Source organism: Coregonus clupeaformis, unplaced genomic scaffold, assembly GCF_020615455.1.
Source record: "Coregonus clupeaformis isolate EN_2021a unplaced genomic scaffold, ASM2061545v1 scaf3151, whole genome shotgun sequence".
NCBI lineage: Eukaryota > Metazoa > Chordata > Actinopteri > Salmoniformes > Salmonidae > Coregonus > Coregonus clupeaformis.
In genome coordinates, this window is record NW_025536605.1 from 6,268 (window position 1) to 20,716 (window position 14,449).

General features: G+C 41.2%; 1 pseudogene; it reads right to left on the reverse strand.

Moving 5' to 3' along the window:
- Nucleotides 1–886: 886 nt before the first annotated feature.
- On the reverse strand, nucleotides 887–2,908 carry LOC123481093 (annotated as a pseudogene).
- Nucleotides 2,909–14,449: the final 11,541 nt, after the last annotated feature.

Sequence of the window (14,449 nt, forward strand, 5' to 3'; positions counted from 1 at the left end):
GTGTGTGAGGTGGATACTTTTTGTTTCAAAGTAGATTTGTTTAAGACTACCAAGAAACACAGCGTCAGGATTTGGCGTAAACGGCATGAGTCCATGGCCCCATCCTTCCTGGTGTCGACGGTACCGGCTGGCGGTAGTGGTGTAATGGTGTGGGGAATGTTTTCCTGGCACACGTTAGGTCACTTGATACCAATTTAGCAACGTTTTCATGTCCAAAGAATTCAGGCTGTTCTGGAGGCAAAGGGGGGTCCGACCCGGTACTAGATGGGTGTACCTAATAAACTGGCCAGTGAGTGTATGTTGCCGTAAGATTTGGTCAACGTTGGTAGAATCTTACTCCAAATGATTCACAGCTGTAATGTCTGCCAAAGGTGCGTCCACCAAGTATTAACTCTGGGGTGTGAAGACATACGCAACCAAGACATTTTAGTTTTTCATTTTGTATTCATTTGGAACATTTTCACACCAAAAATATTTCGGTAGGAAGATCGGGTGGAAATAAATAAATAAAGAATGTGCAGCAAAAAGTGAAGACTGTGCGTAGACCTTTACTCCAGACTGTATATCCATAACAGATTATATTTGGATACAAACTGAAACAAGACAGCAAAGTACATACATTTTTTAATAATATTATCAAAATAAACTACATGTATCAACTAAGTAAACAATAAACCACTACATATAGTAGGTAAGTAGTAAGTACAAATCAATCATCAACAACAGACAACGTCAGCAGTCCATCAACGTCCAGTATTATTACCCAAGATGGCCGCCTTCTGCCTTCAAGCATTTCTCAGAGGAAGAAGGGACAGGAAGTCTTGGTTACATTTGGCGTAGTCGGCAGGATGTCGATCTATTCCTTTATCTCCCTAATCCCCTACCTTTTACACGTGGGCATAAAGATCTTAACCTCTCCCATCTCAGCCAGCAGGGTGGTGTTGAAGCTGTTCCTCTGTCTCTCTGCATGTGGCCATGAAGATCTTAACCTCTCCCATCTCAGCCAGCAGTGTGGTGTTGAAGGTTTTCTTGAAGTCCTCAGTGAATCCCAGGTCTGTCGGAAAACGGACCTTGTTGGCCCAGATCAGAGTGGTTCCTAAGGGAAATAATATGCGTTTTTTAATGCTTTCATGCATTGCACTCTGGGATTTGTTGTACTTTTAAACTGTTCAATGAGACCAGCCATTCAACCAACCAATCAATAAATGAACCAATCAATCAAACAATAAATCAACCAATCAACCAATCAATCAATCAATCAATCAATCAATCACCTGGACGGCAGAAGTATCTCATTGTGAACAGCAGCTCTTCCAGGTAGTCGTGGTGATACACCACGTCAGCCGCTAGCACGTAGTCATAGCGATAGACGGATCTGGGGTAGATACGTTCCCACGTCAGGACCCCAGGACAGAGCTGCAGCTTGGGGAGTGTACTACAGCGCCCTCTTGTGTTACGGAGCAGGTTGGCTCTCAGGTTACCCGGGATCTCTGGCAGGTCTGTAGCTGTGACCCAGGCACCTGGGGACAGGTAACACCGTGTTAGTCAACTAACAGACACACAGGTGGCCAGTACCAAATCAACCCCTAGCCTTTAGTGCCTAGGACACTTCATGCAGATCTGAAAATATTGGATAGGTGTAAGTGGTATATAATGCCGGGACCTCCTCCACCTTGCTAACCACCTTGATAGGACCTCCTCCACCTTGCTAACCACCTTGATAGGACCTCCTCCACCTTGATAGGACCTCCTTCACCTTGATAGGACCTCCTCCACCTTGATAACCACCTTGATAAGACCTCCCACTTCACCTTGATAGGACCTCCTCCACCTTGATAGGACCTCCTCCACCTTGATAGACCTCCTCCACCTTGATAGGACCTCCTCCACCTTGATAGGACCTCCTCCACCTTGATATGACCTCCTCCACCTTGATAGGACCCAATCTGATAGACCCTCCACCTTGATAGGACCTCCTCCATCTTGCTAACCACCTTGATAGGACCTCCTCCACCTTGCTAGCCACCTTGATAGGACCTCCTCCACCTTGATAGGACCTCCACCACCTTGATAGGACCTCCTCCACCTTGCTAGCCACCTTGATAGGACCTCCTCCACCTTGATAGGACCTCCTCCACCTTGATAGGACCTCCTCCACCTTGATAGGACCTCCTCCACCTTGATAGGACCTCCTCCACCTTGATAGGACCTCCTCCACCTTGATAGGACCTCCTCCACCTTGCTAGCCACCTTGAGAGGCTAGGTAGAGTTTTCATCACATCACTTTGCACCTCTCCAATGCTCTCAGATAAATGCCTATGTCTAGGACAGTAGTGTAGGAGTCTGGTCAGACTCACCTAGAGTGTGGCAACAATAGACACTAGGCCAGGTCCTGCTCCTAGCTCCAGCACTGCCTTGTCCACCAGATTCAACTGCTCAACGTTGGTCTCTAGGTAGTGACACAGAGCCAACGCCTACAGGCAACCAGAGTTACTATAGCAACCATCGTTAGTAGTTGTTATAACGTCATTAATCATCATCCATCCATCCACACTGTGAAAAATACAGGCAACCAGAGTTACTATAGCAACCATCATTATAGTTATTATTATTATTAATTATCAAATTATTATCATGATCATCTTGCATCCATCCCACCTACCCACCCATCCATCTGCCCATCCATCCATCCATCCATCCATCCATCCATCCATCCATCCATCCATCCATCCATCCATCCATCCATCACCACCCATCACCCCCATCATCATCATCATCATTCGTCGTTATCCTCCATCCCTCCATGAACGTCATGTTAAATAGTAGACTAACTCACCGCTGGCCAGATGACAGCGCCGTAAGAGTCCAAGGCCTCAAAGATGCTGATCTCCTGTCCTACGAGCAGAACACCTCTTACCGAACTTGGAGTAGGTAGTGGGGACCCAGGCCTGCTTCTTCTGGTGCTGGGGTTCAGTCTCCTTGGCTTTGGCATCTTCCTCCTCCTCCTCCTCCTCCTCATCTTCCTTCACGATCACAGTTTCCTTCTCCTTCTCTTCCATCACGATCACAGTTTCCTTCTCCTCTTGGTTAGGTGTGCATAAAAGATCCCTAGAAACCGGAGAAATTACAATTGTACTTCAATTGCACTGATACATACTGTAGTAGCTGATGTTGCATTGACAAGTTGGCTACTCATTTTACAGTCAGCACTCTCTTCAGGCTCAGTCTCTCCCACACTTTGTAAAACCCAAGTCCAACACTTGAGTTTTTATCTCTCTCCCCCTCCCTAACGTCACCCCTCCCTAACGTCACCCCCTCCCCTAACGTCACCCCTCCCTAACGTCACCCCTCCCTAACTTCACCCCTCCCCGAACCCTTTTTGGTAACAACATATTTGTTCAGCTCCCAGACTGTAATGAATCCCATATCTCTTCCCCCCTCTATCCCCCTCTATCCCCCTCTAAACCCCCTCTAAACCCCCTCTATCCCCCCTCTAAACCCCCTCTAAACCCCTCTCCCCCCCCCCTCTAATCCCCCTCTAAACCCCTCTATCCCCCCTCTAATCCCCCTCTAAACCCCCTCTATCCCCCCTCTAATCCCCCTCTATCCCCCTTTACCCCCCTTCCACACCCTTCTACCATCACCATATGGACTGCCTCAGTCACAAACTGTCACCATCTCACCCAGAACAACAGAATGTTTGTCAATATTTCTCTAATACATACAGCCACATAGATCCTGTCCTCCTATAGGTCCTCCCACCAGCCTCCTATGATACAGAGATACAGTATGAGGGTCTTTTCCAGTCTTTTCTTTCAGCTCAAAGAAACTGCTCTACCAGAGATGGGGGCTTTAGTTCAACGTTCCTCACCTCAAATCCATTCTACAGACTGTAAAACCACCCAACCAATCACATTTAACTCTCTTCATTGTACCAAACCATCACCTACCTACTGCAGTCTTTGTATTTCCTTGGTCAGTGGGTTTTGGGCGTCAACCCTCCACTTTTCTGTCTTGGTTTTCCATCTCGTATGAATTAATAAAGTATTTTTCTCTTCTTCTTGTTGAAGATCGTTCTAACTGCATCTTGGGACGTCTCAGAGTCGAAGACTTTATCAGAGTCAGAATCCTGCTGGACCCTCCCATCACACCAACCCAACGCTATATTTAGAGATGAGACCATCTGAAACAAACACACAGACACGCACGCACGCACGCACGCACGCACGCACGCACGCACGGCACCACACACACACACACACACACACACACACACACACACACGGCACATCCATCTCTGTTTACAAGCAATCCCAGCTTTTAAATAGAGGTTTTGTAACGCACCCAAAGAGGGGCGAGACTAGACACATCCTACATCACTGGAAGTATAACTTGCAGAGGAAAACAGGTCAAATCCTACATCACTGGAAGTATAACTTGCAGAGGAAAACAGGTCAAATCAACATCACTGAAACTATAACTAGCAGAGGAAAACAGGTCAAATCCTACATCACTGGAAGTATAACTAGCAGAGGAAAACAGGTCAAATCCTACATCACTGAAACTATAACTAGCAGAGGAAAACAGGTCCAAATCCTACATCACTGAAAGTATAACTAGCAGAGGAAAACAGGTCAAATCCTACATCACTGGAAGTATAACTAGCAGAGGAAAACAGGTTAAATCCTACATCACTGGAAGTATAACTAGCAGAGGAAAACAGGTCAAATCCTACATCACTGAAAGTATAACTAGCAGAGGAAAACAGGTCAAATCCTACATCACTGAAAGTATAACTAGCAGAGGAAAACAGGTCAAATCCTACATCACTGGAAGTATAACTAGCAGAGGAAAACAGGTACAAATCCTACATCACTGAAAGTATAACTAGCAGAGGAAAACAGGTCAAATCCTACATCACTGGAAGTATAACTAGAGAGGAAAACAGGTCAAATCCTACATCACTGGAAGTATAACTAGCAGAGGAAAACAGGTCAAATCCTACATCACTGGAAGTATAACTTGCAGAGGAAAACAGGTCAAATCCACATCACTGGAAGTATAACTAGCAGAGGAAAACAGGTCAAATCCTACATCACTGGAAGTATAACTAGCAGAGGAAAACAGGTCAAATCCTACATCACTGGAAGTATAACTAGCAGAGGAAAACAGGTCAAATCCTACATCACTAGAAAGTATAACTAGCAGAGGAAAACAGGTCAAATCCTACATCACTGAAAGTATAACTAGAGAGGAAAAACAGGTCAAATCCTACATCACTGGAAGTATAACTAGCAGAGGAAAACAGGTCAAATCCTACATCACTGAAAGTATAACTTGCAGAGGAAAACAGGTCAAATCCTACATCACGAAAGTAGTAACTAGCAGAGGAAAAAAAAGGTCAAATCCTACATCACTGGAAGTATAACTAGCAGAGGAAAACAGGTCAAATCCTACATCACGGAAAGTATAACTAGCAGAGGAAAAACAGGTCAAATCCTACATCACTGAAAGTACCAACTAGCAGAGGAAAACAGGTCAAATCCTACATCACTGAAAGTAAACTAGCAGAGGAAAACAGGTCAAATCCTACATCACTGGAAGTATAACTAGCAGAGGAAAACAGGTCAAATCCTACATCACTGGAAGTATAACTAGCAGAGGAAAACAGGTCAAATCCTACATCACTGAAAGTATAACTTGCAGAGGAAAACAGGTCAAATCCTACATCACTGGAAGTATAACTAGCAGAGGAAAACAGGTCAAATCCTACATCACTGGAAGTATAACTAGCAGAGGAAAACAGGTAAATCAATATGAAAGTATAACTAGCAGAGGAAAACAGGTCAAATCCTACATCACTGGAAGCATAACTAGCAGAGGAAAACAGGTCAAATCCATACATCACTGGAAAGTATAACTAGCAGAGGAAAACAGGTCAAACCTATATCACTAAAGAAAGTATAACTAGCAGAGGAAACAGGTCAAATCCACATCACTGAAAGTATAACTAGCAGAGGAAAACAGGTCAAATCCTACATCACTGGAAGTATAACTAGCAGAGGAAAACAGGTCAAATCCTACATCACTGGAAGTATAACTTGCAGAGGAAAACAGGTCAAATCCTACATCACTGGAAAGTATAACTTGCAGAGGAAAACAGGTCAAATCCTACATCACTGGAAGTATAACTAGCAGAGGAAAAACAGGTCAAATCCTACATCACTGGAAGTATAACTAGCAGAGGAAAACAGATCAAATCAACATCACTGAAACTATAACTAGCAGAGGAAAACAGGTCAAATCCTACATCACTGAAAGTATAACTTAGCAGAGGAAAACAGGTCAAATCAACATCACTGAAACTATAACTAGCAGAGGAAAACAGGTCAAATCCTACATCACTGGAAGTATAACTAGCAGAGGAAAACAGGTCAAATCCTACATCACTGAAACTATAACTAGCAGAGGAAAACAGGTCAAATCCTACATCACTGAAAGTATAACTAGCAGAGGAAAACAGGTCAAATCCTACATCACTGGAAAGTATAACTAGCAGAGGAAAACAGGTCAAATCCCTACATCACTGGAAGTATGAACTAGCAGAGGAAAACAGGTTCAAATCCTACATCACTGGAAAGTATAACTAGCAGAGGAAAACAGGTCAAATCCTACATCACTGAAAGTATAACTAGCAGAGGAAAACAGGTCAAATCCTAACATCACTGAAAGTATAACTAGCAGAGGAAAACAGGTCAAACCTACATCACTGGAAGTATAACTAGCAGAGGAAAACAGGTCAAATCCTACATCACTGGAAGTATAACTAGCAGAGGAAAACAGGTAAATCCTACATCACTGGAAGTATAACTAGCAGAGGAAAACAGGTAAATCCCACATCACTGGAAGTATAACTAGCAGAGGAAAACAGGTCAAATCCACATCACTGGAAGTATAACTAGCAGAGGAAAACAGGTAAATCCTACATCACTGAAAGTATAACTAGCAGAGGAAAACAGGTCAAATCCTACATCACTGAAAGTATAACTAGCAGAGGAAAACAGGTCAAATCCTACATCACTGGAAGTATAACTAGCAGAGGAAAACAGGTCAAATCCTACATCACTGAAAGTATAACTAGCAGAGGAAAACAGGTCAAATCCTACATCACTGGAAGTATAACTAGCAGAGGAAAACAGGTCAAATCCTACATCACTGGAAGTATAACTAGCAGAGGAAAACAGGTCAAATCCTACATCACTGGAAGTATAACTAGCAGAGGAAAACAGGTCAAATCCTACATCACTGAAAGTATAACTAGCAGAGGAAAAACAGGTCAAATCCTACATCACTGAAAGTATAACTAGCAGAGGAAAACAGGTCAAATCCTACATCACTGGAAAGTATAACTAGCAGAGGAAAACAGGTCAAATCCTACATCACTGGAAAGTATAACTAGCAGAGGAAAACAGGCTCAAATCCTACATCACTGAAAGTATAACTAGCAGAGGAAAATAGGTCAAATCCTACATCACTGGAAGTATAACTAGCAGAGGAAAACAGGTCAAATCCTACATCACTGAAAGTATAACTAGCAGAGGAAAACAGGTCAAATCCTACATCACTGAAAGTATAACTAGCAGAGGAAAACAGGTCAAATCCTACATCACTGAAAGTATAACTAGCAGAGGAAAACAGGTCAAATCCTACATCACTGGAAGTATAACTAGCAGAGGAAAACAGGTCAAATCCTACATCACTGGAAGTATAACTAGCAGAGGAAAACAGGTCAAATCCTACATCACTGGAAGTATAACTTGCAGAGGAAAACAGGTCAAATCCTACATCACTGAAAGTATAACTTGCAGAGGAAAACAGGTCAAATCCTACATCACTGGAAGTATAACTAGCAGAGGAAAAACAGGTCAAATCCTACATCACTGGAAGTATAACTAGCAGAGGAAAACAGGTCAAATCAACATCACTGGAAGTATAACTAGCAGAGGAAAACAGGTCAAATCCTACATCACTGAAAGTATAACTAGCAGAGGAAAAACAGGTCAAATCAACATCACTGAAAGTATAACTAGCAGAGGAAAACAGGTCAAATCCTACATCACTGGAAGTATAACTAGCAGAGGAAAACAGGTCAAATCCTACATCACTGAAAGTATAACTAGCAGAGGAAAACAGGTCAAATCCTACATCACTGAAAGTATAACTAGCAGAGGGAAAACAGGTCAAATCCTACATCACTGGAAAGTATAACTAGCAGAGGAAAACAGGTCAAATCCTACATCACTGGAAAGTATAACTAGCAGAGGAAAACAGGTCAAATCCTACATCACTGAAAGTATAACTAGAGAGGAAAACAGGTCAAATCCTACATCACTGGAAGTATAACTAGCAGAGGGAAAACAGGTCAAATCCTACATCACTGAAAGTATAACTAGCAGAGGAAAACAGGTCAAATCCTACATCACTGGAAGTATAACTAGCAGAGGAAAACAGGTCAAATCCTACATCACTGGAAAGCATAACTAGCAGAGGAAAACAGGTCAAATCCTACATCACTGAAAGTATAACTAGCAGAGGAAAACAGGTCAAACCCTATATCACTGAAAGTATAACTAGCAGAGGAAAACAGGTCAAATCCTACATCACTGAAAGTATAACCAGCAGAGGAAAACAGGTCAAATCCTACATCACTGGAAGTATAACTAGCAGAGGAAAACAGGTCAAATCCTACATCACTGGAAGTATAACTTGCAGAGGAAAACAGGTCAAATCCTACATCACTGAAAGTATAACTTGCAGAGGAAAACAGGTCAAATCCTACATCACTGGAAGTATAACTAGCAGAGGAAAACAGGTCAAATCCTACATCACTGGAAGTATAACTAGCAGAGGAAAACAGATCAAATCAACATCACTGAAACTATAACTTAGCAGAGGAAAACAGGTCAAATCCTTACATCACTGAAAGTATAACTAGCAGAGGAAAAACAGGTCAAATCAACATCACTGAAACTATAACTAGCAGAGGAAAACAGGTCAAATCCTACATCACTGGAAGTATAACTAGCAGAGGAAAACAGGTCAAATCCTACATCACTGAAACTATAACTAGCAGAGGAAAACAGGTCAAATCCTACATCACTGAAAGTATAACTAGCAGAGGAAAACAGGTCAAATCCTACATCACTGGAAGTATAACTAGCAGAGGAAAACAGGTCAAATCCTACATCACTGAAAGTATAACTAGCAGAGGAAAACAGGTTAAATCCTACATCACTGGAAGTATAACTAGCAGAGGAAAACAGGTCAAATCCTACATCACTGAAAGTGTATAACTAGCAGAGGAAAACAGGTCAAATCCTACATCACTGAAAGTATAACTAGCAGAGGAAAACAGGTCAAATCTAGCATCACTGAAAGTATAACTAGCAGAGGAAAACAGGTCAAATCCTACATCACTGAAAGTATAACTAGCAGAGGAAAACAGGTCAAATCCTACATCACTGGAAGTATAAAGCAGAGGAAAAACAGGTCAAATCCTACATCACTGGAAAGTATAACTAGCAGAGGAAAACAGGTCAAATCCTACATCACTGGAAGTATAACTAGCAGAGGAAAACAGGTCAAATCCTACATCACTGGAAGTATAACTAGCAGAGGAAAAACAGGTCAAATCCTACATCACTGGAAGTATAACTAGCAGAGGAAAACAGGTCAAAATCCTACATCACTGAAAGTATAACTAGCAGAGGAAAACAGGTCAAATCCACATCACGAAAGTATAACTAGCAGAGGAAAACAGGTCAAATCCTACATCACTGGAAGTATAACTAGCAGAGGAAAACAGGTCAAATCCTACATCACTGAAAGTATAACTAGCAGAGGAAAACAGGTCAAATCCTACATCACTGAAAGTATAACTAGCAGAGGAAAAAAGGTCAAATCCTACATCACTGGAAAGTATAACTAGCAGAGGAAAACAGGTCAAATCCTACATCACTGAAAGTATAACTAGCAGAGGAAAACAGGTCAAATCCTACATCACTGAAAGTATAACTAGCAGACGAAAACAGGTCAAATCCTACATCACTGAAAGTATAACTAGCAGAGGAAAACAGGTCAAATCCTACATCACTGGAAGTATAACTAGCAGAGGAAAAACAGGTCAAATCCTACATCACTGGAAGTATAACTAGCAGAGGAAAACAGGTCAAATCCTACATCACTGGAAGTATAACTTGCAGAGGAAAAACAGGTCAAATCCTACATCACTGAAAGTATAACTTGCAGAGGAAAAACAGGTCAAATCCTACATCACTGGAAGTATAACTAGCAGAGGAAAACAGGTCAAATCCTACATCACTGGAAGTATAACTAGCAGAGGAAAACAGGTCAAATCAACATCACTGAAAGTATAACTAGCAGAGGAAAACAGGTCAAATCCTACATCACTGGAAGTATAACTAGCAGAGGAAAACAGGTCAAATCCAACATCACTGAAATAAACTAGCAGAGGAAAACAGGTCAAATCCTACATCACTGGAAGTATAACTAGCAGAGGAAAACAGGTCAAATCCTACATCACTGGAAGTATAACTAGCAGAGGAAAACAGGTCAAATCCTACATCACTGAAAGTATAACTAGCAGAGGAAAACAGGTCAAATCCTACATCACTGGAAGTATAACTAGCAGAGGAAAACAGGTCAAATCCTACATCACTGGAAGTATAACTAGCAGAGGAAAACAGGTTAAATCCTACATCACTGGAAGTATAACTAGCAGAGGAAAACAGGTCAAATCCTACATCACTGAAAGTATAACTAGCAGAGGAAAACAGGTCAAATCCTTACATCACTGAAAGTATAACTAGCAGAGGAAAACAGGTCAAATCCTACATCACTGAAAGTATAACTTGCAGAGGAAAACAGGTCAAATCCTACATCACTGAAAGTATAACTAGCAGAGGAAAACAGGTCAAATCCTACATCACTGAAAGTATAACTAGCAGAGGAAAACAGGTCAAATCCTACATCACTGAAAGTATAACTTGCAGAGGAAAACAGGTCAAATCCTACATCACTGGAAGTATAACTAGCAGAGGAAAACAGGTCAAATCCTACATCACTGGAAGTATAACTAGCAGAGGAAAACAGGTCAAATCCTACATCACTGGAAGTATAACTAGCAGAGGAAAACAGGTCAAATCTACATCACTGAAAGTATAACTAGCAGAGGAAAACAGGTCAAATCCTACATCACTGAAAGTATAACTAGCAGAGGAAAACAGGTCAAATCCTACATCACTGGAAGTATAACTAGCAGAGGAAAACAGGTCAAATCCTACATCACTGAAAGTATAACTTGCAGAGGAAAACAGGTCAAATCCTACATCACTGAAAGTATAACTAGCAGAGGAAAAAAAGGTCAAATCCTACATCACTGGAAGTATAACTAGCAGAGGAAAACAGGTCAAATCCTACATCACTGAAAGTATAACTAGCAGAGGAAAACAGGTCAAATCCTACATCACTGAAAGTATAACTAGCAGAGGAAAACAGGTCAAATCCTACATCACTGAAAGTATAACTAGCTAGAGGAAAACAGGTCAAATCCTACATCACTGGAAGTATAACTAGCAGAGGAAAACAGGTCAAATCCTACATCACTGGAAGTATAACTAGCAGAGGAAAACAGGTCAAATCCTACATCACTGAAAGTATAACTAGCAGAGGAAAACAGGTCAAATCTACATCACTGGAAGTATAACTAGCAGAGGAAAAACAGGTCAAATCCTACATCACTGGAAGTATAACTAGCAGAGGAAAACAGGTCAAATCCTACATCACTGAAAGTATAACTAGCAGAGGAAAACAGGTCAAATTCTACATCACTGAAAGTATAACTAGCAGAGGAAAACAGGTCAAATCCTACATCACTGGAAGTATAACTAGCAGAGGAAAACAGGTCAAATCCTACATCATTGAAAGTATAACTAGCAGAGGAAAACAGGTCAAATCCTACATCACTGAAAGTATAACTAGCAGAGGAAAACAGGTCAAATCCTACATCACTGGAAGTATAACTAGCAGAGGAAAACAGGTCAAATCCTACATCACTGGAAGTATAACTAGCAGAGGAAAACAGGTCAAATCTCATCACTGGAAGTATAACTAGCAGAGGAAAACAGGTCAAATCCTACATCACTGGAAGTATAACTAGCAGAGGAAAACAGGTCAAATCCTACATCACTGAAAGTATAACTTGCAGAGGAAAACAGGTCAAATCCTACATCACTGAAAGTATAACTAGCAGAGGAAAACAGGTCAAATCCTACATCACTGGAAGTATAACTAGCAGAGGAAAACAGGTCAAATCCTACATCACTGAAAGTATAACTAGCAGAGGAAAACAGGTCAAATCCTACATCACTGGAAGTATAACTAGCAGAGGAAAACAGGTCAAATCCTACATCACTGGAAGCATAACTAGCAGAGGAAAACAGGTCAAATCCTACATCACTGAAAGCATAACTAGCAGAGGAAAACAGGTCAAACCTATATCACTGAAAGTATAACTAGCAGAGGAAAACAGGTCAAATCCTACATCACTGAAAGTATAACTAGCAGAGGAAAACAGGTCAAATCCTACATCACTGGAAGTATAACTAGCAGAGGAAAACAGGTCAAATCCTACATCACTGGAAGTATAACTTGCAGAGGAAAACAGGTCAAATCTACATCACTGAAAGTATAACTTGCAGAGGAAAACAGGTCAAATCCTACATCACTGGAAGTATAACTAGTAGAGGAAAACAGGTCAAATCCTACATCACTGGAAGTATAACTAGCAGAGGAAAACAGATCAAATCAACATCACTGAAACTATAACTAGCAGAGGAAAACAGGTCAAATCTACATCACGAAAGTATAACTAGCAGAGGAAAACAGGTCAAATCAACATCACTGAAACTATAACTAGCAGAGGAAAACAGGTCAAATCCTACATCACTGGAAGTATAACTAGCAGAGGAAAACAGGTCAAATCCTACATCACTGAAACTATAACTAGCAGAGGAAAACAGGTCAAATCCTACATCACTGAAAGTATAACTAGCAGAGGAAAACAGGTCAAATCCTACATCACTGGAAGTATAACTAGCAGAGGAAAACAGGTCAAATCCTACATCACTGGAAGTATAACTAGCAGAGGAAAACAGGTTAAATCCTACATCACTGGAAGTATAACTAGCAGAGGAAAACAGGTCAAATCCTACATCACTGAAAGTATAACTAGCAGAGGAAAACAGGTCAAATCCTACATCACTGAAAGTATAACTAGCAGAGGAAAAACAGGTCAAATCCTACATCACTGAAAGTATAACTAGCAGAGGAAAACAGGTCAAATCCTACATCACTGAAAGTATAACTAGCAGAGGAAAACAGGTCAAATCCTACATCACTGGAAGTATAACTAGCAGAGGAAAACAGGTCAAATCCTACATCACTGAAAGTATAACTTGCAGAGGAAAACAGGTCAAATCCTACATCACTGGAAGTATAACCTGTAGCAGAGGAAAACAGGTCAAATCCTACATCACTGGAAGTATAACTAGCAGAGGAAAACAGGTCAAATCCTACATCACTGGAAGTATAACTAGCAGAGGAAAAACAGGTCAAATCCTACATCACTGAAAGTATAACTAGCAGAGGAAAACAGGTCAAATCCTACATCACTGAAAGTATAACTAGCAGAGGAAAACAGGTCAAATCCTACATCACTGGAAGTATAACTAGCAGAGGAAAACAGGTCAAACCTACATCACTGAAAGTATAACTTGCAGAGGAAAACAGGTCAAATCCTACATCACTCGAAAGTATAACTAGCAGAGGAAAAAAGGTCAAATCCTACATCACTGGAAGTATAACTAGCAGAGGAAAACAGGTCAAATCCTACATCACTGAAAGTATAACTAGCAGAGGAAAACAGGTCAAATCCTACATCACTGAAAGTATAACTAGCAGACGAAAACAGGTCAAATACTACATCACTGAAAGTATAACTAGCAGAGGAAAACAGGTCAAATCCTACATCACTGGAAGTATAACTAGCAGAGGAAAACAGGTCAAATCCTACATCACTGGAAGTATAACTAGCAGAGGAAAACAGGTCAAATCCTACATCACTGGAAAAGTATAACTAGCAGAGGAAAAACAGGTCAAATCCTACATCACTGGAAGTATAACTAGCAGAGGAAAACAGGTCAAATCCTACATCACTGGAAGTATAACTAGCAGAGGAAAACAGGTCGAAATCCTACATCACTGAAAGTATAACTTGCAGAGGAAAACAGGTCAAATCCTACATCACTGAAAGTATAACTAGCAGAGGAAAACAGGTCAAATCCTACATCACTGGAAGTATAACTAGCAG